At 46.6% G+C, this 7,813-nt stretch overlaps 1 protein-coding gene across 1 annotated transcript in view; it reads left to right on the top strand.

Annotated features, from left to right (window-relative positions):
• The window catches only part of LOC138283009 (zinc finger protein 484-like), a 146,700-nt gene continuing 138,887 nt past the window's right edge, over window positions 1-7,813 (top strand). Inside the window, exon 1 of the mRNA XM_069221124.1 lies at window positions 1-324. The gene's annotated coding sequence lies outside the window, so the exon portion shown is untranslated. The remainder of the gene's footprint in view (window positions 325-7,813) is intronic.

Below are 7,813 nucleotides of genomic sequence, written 5' to 3'. Positions count from 1 at the left end.
CGGCTCGCGATGCAGGACAGGAAGTTCAGACGAAGATGGGACCGGTCTGGGCCCAGAGCTTCCGGTCAGCGTTTACTGATTCTGTAGCTCGTCCGTTCATTGTTTTACTTACCTTGAAGTAGTCTGTCCCAGTCATCCCGCAGGCAGCGTTCACCTGCTCCATGCCCACGGCTTCTAGGCGCTTGTGTGGTCCCCGCACCCCTGACCAGTCTGTGCTGCTACCTCTGAGCCACCTGCCCTCCAGTGCTGCCCTGGACCCCCCAGACTCAGTGATCTGCGGCCCTCTACGGCCTCGGGGGAGAACGAGGACTGAAGCCTGGAGAGGTGAGAGGCCTGGACTGTGCCCCATGTGTGAGGGCTTCTGTGAGCGGGTGATAGAGGAGGGGGGAATAACGAGGGCAGTGGTGCAGGACATTGCTGAAGGTCAGGGCAGGACATCTCAGGAGTGGTGTGTGGTGACACATGGTTCATGGGAGAGATGAGGCATCACTGAGAGATGGAGAGCTGACCATGCATGGGATGTGTCTGGGTATAACTGAAGAGAGATGAGGCATCACTGAGAGATGGAGAGCTGACCATGCATGGGATGTGTCTGGATATAACTGAGAAGAGAGATGCAGCATCACTGAGAGATGGAGAGCTGACCATGCATGGGATGTGTCTGGATATTACTGAGAAGAGAGATGCAGCATCACTGAGAGATGGAGAGCTGACCATGCATGGGATGTGTCTGGGTATAACTGAAGAGAGATGAGGCATCACTGAGAGATGGAGAGCTGACCATGCATGGAGTGTGTCTGGATATTACTGAGAAGAGAGATGCAGCATCACTGAGAGATGGAGAGTGACCATGCATGGAGTGTGTCTGGATATTACTGAGAAGAGAGATGCAGCATCACTGAGAGATGGAATGTGTCTGAATATTACTGAAGAGAGATGCAGCATCACTGAGAGATGGAGAGTGACCATGCATGGGGTGTGTCTGGATATTACTGAGAAGAGAGATGAGGCATCACTGAGAGATGGAGAGCTGCCCATGCATGGGATGTGTCTTGATATTATTGAAGAGAAATGCAGCATCACTGAGAGATGGAGAGCTGACCATGCATGGGATGTGTCTGGGTATAACTGAAGAGAGATGAGGCATCACTGAGAGATGGAGAGCTGACCATGCATGGGATGTGTCTGGATATAACTGAAGAGAGATGAGGCATCACTGAGAGATGGAGAGCTGACCATGCATGGGATGTGTCTGGATATAACTGAAGAGAGAGATGCAGCATCACTGAGAGATGGAGAGCTGACCATGCATGGGATGTGTCTGGATATAACTGAAGAGAGATGAGGCATCACTGAGAGATGGAGAGCTGACCATGCATGGGATGTGTCTGGATATAACTGAAGAGAGAGATGCAGCATCACTGAGAGATGGAGAGCTGACCATGCATGGGTGTGTGTCTGGATATTACTGAAGAGAGATGAGGCATCACTGAGAGATGGAGAGCTGCCCATGCATGGGATATGTCTGGATATTACTGAGAAGAGAGATGCAGCATCACTGAGAGATGGAGAGCTGACCGTGCATGGGATGTCCGGATATTACTGAAGAGAGAGATGCAGCAACACTGAGAGGTGGAGAGCTGACCATGCATGGGAGTGTCTGCATATTACTGAAGAGAGATGCAGCATCACTGAGAGATCGAGAGCTGAACATACATGGCATGTGTCTGGATATTACTGAAGAGAGAGATGCAGCATCACTGAGAGACAGCTGACCATGCATGGGATGAGTCTTGATATCAATGAAACAAGACATGCAGCATCACTGAGAGATGGAGCGTGACCATGCATGGGGATGTGTCTGGATATTACTGAGCAGACCGATGAAGCATCACTGAGATTTGGAGAGCTGAACATACATGGGGATGTGTCTGGATATTACAAAGGAGACAGATGAGGCATCACTGAGAGCTGGAGAGCTGACCATGCATGGGATGTGTCTGGATATTACTGAGGACACTGATGCAGCATCACTGAGAGATGGAGAGCTGACTGTGCGTGGGATGTGTCTGGATATTACTGAAGAGAGATGCAGCATCACTGAGATTTGGAGAGCTGACCATGCATGGGATGTGTCTGGATATTACAAAGAAGACAGATGAGGCATCACTGAGAGATGGAGAGCTGACCATGCATGGGATGAGTCTTGATATAAACGAAACGAGACATGCAGCATCACTGAGAGATGGAGAGCTGACAGTGTAAATGTCAGTGTGCTACCATATCATGATTTAGTATTATATTTATTAAAAGTGAGTGTTTAAGCATAAACTGAGAAACACTCCTGCCCTGATGGCAAAGCTATTAGTAAACTAAGAGACAAGTCATGCATGGATCATGTGTACCCTGTATGTGGGCTAGATTTATTTTACATGGAGCAACCGTTTAGTGTATTTAATTAATCAAACAAAAAAGGATTTTTTTACAGCAGGAATGCTGAAATCACATATTCGAAGGTGCACTCATGTGAGAATGAAGAAAAAGGTGACTGTAAAATACAATATTTGCCTAGGATCACACAATTTGAGAACCGTTTCCAGGTCAAGTACATTAAAGTTAGGTTGAGTAGATTAGTAGTGGAGAGCTGACCATGCACGTGTATGTGTCTGGATATTACTGAGAAGAAAGATGAGGCATCACTGAGAGATGGAAAGTTGACAAGTGTTTGGATATTACTGAAGAGAGAGATGCGGCATCACTGAGATGGAGAGCTGACCCTGCATGGGGACATGTCTGGATATTACTAAGAGAGATGCAGCATCCCTGTGAAATGGAGAGCTGACCATGCATGGGATGTCCGGATATTACTGAGAAGAGAGATGCAGTATCACTGAGAGATGGAGAGCTGACCATGCATGGGGATGTGCCTGGATATTACTGAAGAGAGATGCAGTATCACTGAGAGATGAAGAGCTGACCATGCATGGGGATGTGCCTGGATATTACTGAAGAGAGATGAGGCATCACTGAGAGATGGAGAGCTGCCCATGCATGGGATGTGTCTGGATATTACTGAGAAGAGAGATGCAGCATCACTGAGAGATGGAGAGCTGATCGTGCATGGGATGTCCGGATATTACTGAAGAGAGATGCAGCATCACTGAGAGATGGGGAGCTGACCATGCATGGGGATGTGCCTGGATATTACTGAGAAAAGAGATGAGGCATCACTGAGAGCTTGGGAGCTTACCATGCATGGAGTGTGTCTGGATATTACTGAGAAGAGAGATGCAGCATCACTGAGAGATGGAATGTGTCTGAATATTACTGAAGAGAGATGCAGCATCACTGAGAGATGGAGAGTGACCATGCATGGAGTGTGTCTGGATATTACTGAGAAGAGAGATGCAGCATCACTGAGAGATGGAATGTGTCTGAATATTACTGAAGAGAGATGCAGCATCACTGAGAGATGGAGAGTGACCATGCATGGGGTGTGTCTGGATATTACTGAGAAGAGAGATGAGGCATCACTGAGAGATGGAGAGCTGCCCATGCATGGGATGTGTCTTGATATTACTGAAGAGAGATGCAGCATCACTGAGAGATGGAGAGCTGACCATGCATGGGTGTGTGTCTGGATATTACTGAAGAGAGATGAGGCATCACTGAGAGATGGAGAGCTGCCCATGCATGGGATGTGTCTGGATATTACTGAGAAGAGAGATGCAGCATCACTGAGAGATGGAGAGCTGATCGTGCATGGGATGTCCGGATATTACTGAAGAGAGATGCAGCATCACTGAGAGATGGGGAGCTGACCATGCATGGGGATGTGCCTGGATATTACTGAGAAAAGAGATGAGGCATCACTGAGAGCTTGGGAGCTTACCATGCATGGAGTGTGTCTGGATATTACTGAGAAGAGAGATGCAGCATCACTGAGAGATGGAGAGTGACCATGCATGGAGTGTGTCTGGATATTACTGAGAAGAGAGATGCAGCATCACTGAGAGATGGAATGTGTCTGAATATTACTGAAGAGAGATGCAGCATCACTGAGAGATGGAGAGTGACCATGCATGGGGTGTGTCTGGATATTACTGAGAAGAGAGATGAGGCATCACTGAGAGATGGAGAGTGACCATGCATGGGGTGTGTCTGGATATTACTGAGAAGAGAGATGCAGCATCACTGAGAGATGGAGAGGTGACCATGCATGGGGATGTGGCTGGATATTACTGAGGAGAGAGATGAGGCATCTCTGAGAAATGGAGCGCTGACTATGCATGGGATGTGTCTGGATATTACTGAGGAGAAAGATGAGGCACATCTGAGACTGGGCAGGACCCTGATAGAGAATGTGGTTGGTCATTGCTGAGCAGGGCTCGAAAAATCTCGATCATTCACATTGGCGTATTTCATATTATAAGGTCGAGCTATTTTTAGATTCTACTGACCCTTCTGAGTGGACAAAGAACAGGTGTTCTGTTCAGTCAGAAGCTGGATTAGCAATTAAGATGCCTTTAAATCTTATTCTTGTCACATTTGCTCTGTGTTCAGAGACAAAGGTCAAAACAAAAGTCAGTTTGTCGTCTTGCAGTGCAAATACTTTCCCTTGTGACTTCAGAGTTCCAGGATTTTATAAGTTGAACTGTCTGACCTATGTGACGTGAAAGGCTTTTGGTATCAGCTTTTTCCTAACACACAACATGTATATAACCAAGTTAACTTTACAAAATATATTCCAGTAGCTGTGAAAGACCGTTTTTTGTATTTCTGTGTGATGAAAACAATATTTTAATAGGATGAAAAAAAGTCAGAACACTTTACTTGCTGATGTGCAAATCATAAATGTTTTCTGAAACCCAATTTTCACTGATTATTGTTAATACATTATATAGTTTTATCAGTAAAGCTGCAGGTTAGTGGGAAGGTTTTTGGACATTTCTTGGAAATATACTGTCTGTAAATGACAGCGTGCTACCATTTCATGCTTTAGTAATATATTTATTAAAAGTGAGTGTTTAAACGTAAACTGAGAAACACTCCTACCCTGATGGCAAAGCTATTAGTAAACTAAGAGATAAGTAATACATGGATCATGTGTACCCTGTATGTGGGCTAGATTTATAATATTATACATGGAGCAAACGTTTAGTGTATTTCATTAATCAAACAAAAGAGGATGTTTTTACAGCAGGAATGCTGAAATCACATATTTGAAGGTGTACTCATATGTGAGAATGAAGAAAAAGGTGACTGTAAAATACAATATTTGCCTAGGATCACACAATTTGAGACCTGTTTCCGGGTCAAGTACATTACAGTTAGGTCGAGTAGATTATTCAAGCTACTCGACCTGCGGGTCTAGTTAAATTGTTATGATTTTTCGCGGCCTGCTGAGCGTCTCACTTATTCAAAATTATTAATTTGTCACTGCATAGTGTGAACACTATACCAATCCTATATTATAATTTTGTTATTAAAATGTGCATTGTGTTGTGTGTTTTTTTTAAATCGCCACAAATTGGAAAGTGCCCTGTGAATCACTTACATGTGAAACCTATATGTAAATTTATTTCAAATTGTCCTGATGTCAGATTAGGGATGGGCTGGGATTCAGAAATATAGGGACCCTACCAGACAGTTTTCCACCTTCATGCGTGTACACTGAGCAGGGCAATCCAAACTCTCTTTGTTTACTTTAGAAGTGGTAGACCTTATCCTGTCTGTGCTCTACCCACCTACCAAGACTGTTTACTCTGGTAGTTGGTCATGTTTTGTTTACTGGTGCTCTGAGAAGTAATTATAATCCCCCTCCCCCACACACCTCCCCCTAGCATGTTTGTTTTGTGAGTTGTGCTTTGCTTTTGGCCCTGGTAAGTTTCATTTGTTGTCTCTTTCAGATTTTCTTTTTTGCCAGGTCAGCCATCTTTGATTAAGTCACCTGTTCTGATACAATTCTAGTCAAGGTTGACACTCATTGACCATTTGAGCTTATGCACAGTTGCGCCTTGAGGCTCCTCACGTTAAAGAGTGTCTCCTTATGGTCAGCTTTGCTGTTAGTGAGCTGCAGGCCTTATCTGTACCTCAATCTTTTCCATATTCTTCCCAGGCAAGCTTATCTTTTGGATGAGGGCACCCTTCATACCACAGATGCTGTGTCTATTATACACTGACCAGTCCAGTACCTTGGCTATGTTAGCTCTTCCTCTACGCCAACCACAAGCCGAGGTCACCAACATCCCTCCATCTCAGGAGCTCTGTGACAAACTGGCCACCTTCATCCACAGGAAGATCAAGGACAATCTACAACTGTTTTGGACCCCAAAACTCGTTGAACCCACCAACTACAACCCCACCAGGATCAGCCTAACCCCCTCAACTCCTGCACACCTGGTTCCCCCCTCATGACAGACAACACCCTCTCCACCATGAGCAGCATCCAGCCCGGGTCCCTGACCGACCCCTGCCCACACTACATTTTCAACAAGGCCAGCACTGTGATCACTCCCGAACTCCGCAAAACCATCAACTGCTCCCTGGAAGCAGCAACCTACCCTGAAGACTGGAAGCATGCCGAGATGTGCCCTCTTCTAAAGAAACCCACAGCCAACCTGACTCACTTGAAGAACTACCGCCCGATCTCACTGCTACCCTTCCCAGCTAAAGTCACTGAGAAAACAATCAACACTCAGCTATGACAACACATCTAGGACAGCAACATCCTGGACGTCTCCCACTTAGGATTCAGAACTATCTAAAGCACCGAAACCACTCGGCTTGCAGCCACGGTTGACATTCGCTCCCTCCTCGACCAAGGACAGACAGCAGCTCTCATCCTACTCGACCTCTCAGCTTCCTTCGATACAGTATCCCACCGTACGCAGTGTGCCAGACTCCACTCAGCAGGCATACGATGCAATGCCCTTTAATGGATTCTCTCCTTCCTGACAGACAGAACACAGAAAGTCAGGCTCCCTTCACACCAGTCAGAACCCACAGACATCAGCTGCGGAGTACCCCAAGGATCGAATCTGAGCCCCATGCTGTTCAATATCTACATGATCCCACTTGCCCCCATCGTCAGAAACTTGAGGATGAATATTGTCTCCTACGCTGATGACACCCAACTGATCCTCTCCCTGACAGAGAACCCATCAACAGCCAGGAAGAACTTCAGAGACTGGGTGGAAGCAGCCACCTGGATGAGGGAAAGCTGCCTCAAGCAGAACTTGGACAATACCGAGATCCTTGTCCTGGGACCCTCACCGTTGTCCTGGAACGACTCCTGGTGGCCCTCAACACTCGGAAAGCCCCCCACCCCTATGGACCACGCACACAACTTCAGCATCCTCCTCAACTCAAAGCTCCCCATGTCCAGGCAGGTCAACTCCGTCGCCTCCACCTGCTTCCACACCCTCCAACTCCTGCGAAAGATCGTCAGATGGTTTCCAACTGACTGCCGGAAAACCATGACACACACCCTTATCACAAGCAGACTTGACTACAGCAACGCCCTCTATGCTGGAACCTCCAAGAAAAATCAGAACAAGCTACAACAGATCCAGAACACCACTGCCAGACTCGTCCTAGACATCCCCCGCCGAGAACACATCACAGAACACCTGAAGAACCTCCACTGGCTCACTGTCGAGAAGAGGATCAACTTCAAACTCCTCATACATGCCTATAGAGCCCTTCACTACGACGGACCCAACTACCTCAACAGCCACACCAACTGGTACTCCCCTCCTAGACCCTTCCGCTCGCCCCAACAGTCGTTCACCAACATACCCCGAATAAAGAA

The sequence above is a fragment of the Pleurodeles waltl genome, chromosome 2_2, assembly GCF_031143425.1.
Source record: "Pleurodeles waltl isolate 20211129_DDA chromosome 2_2, aPleWal1.hap1.20221129, whole genome shotgun sequence".
In the NCBI taxonomy this organism is placed as follows: Eukaryota; Metazoa; Chordata; class Amphibia; order Caudata; family Salamandridae; genus Pleurodeles; species Pleurodeles waltl.
The sequence above is the reverse complement of the archived record's forward strand: the minus strand, read 5'-3'. Positions and strand labels throughout refer to the sequence as shown.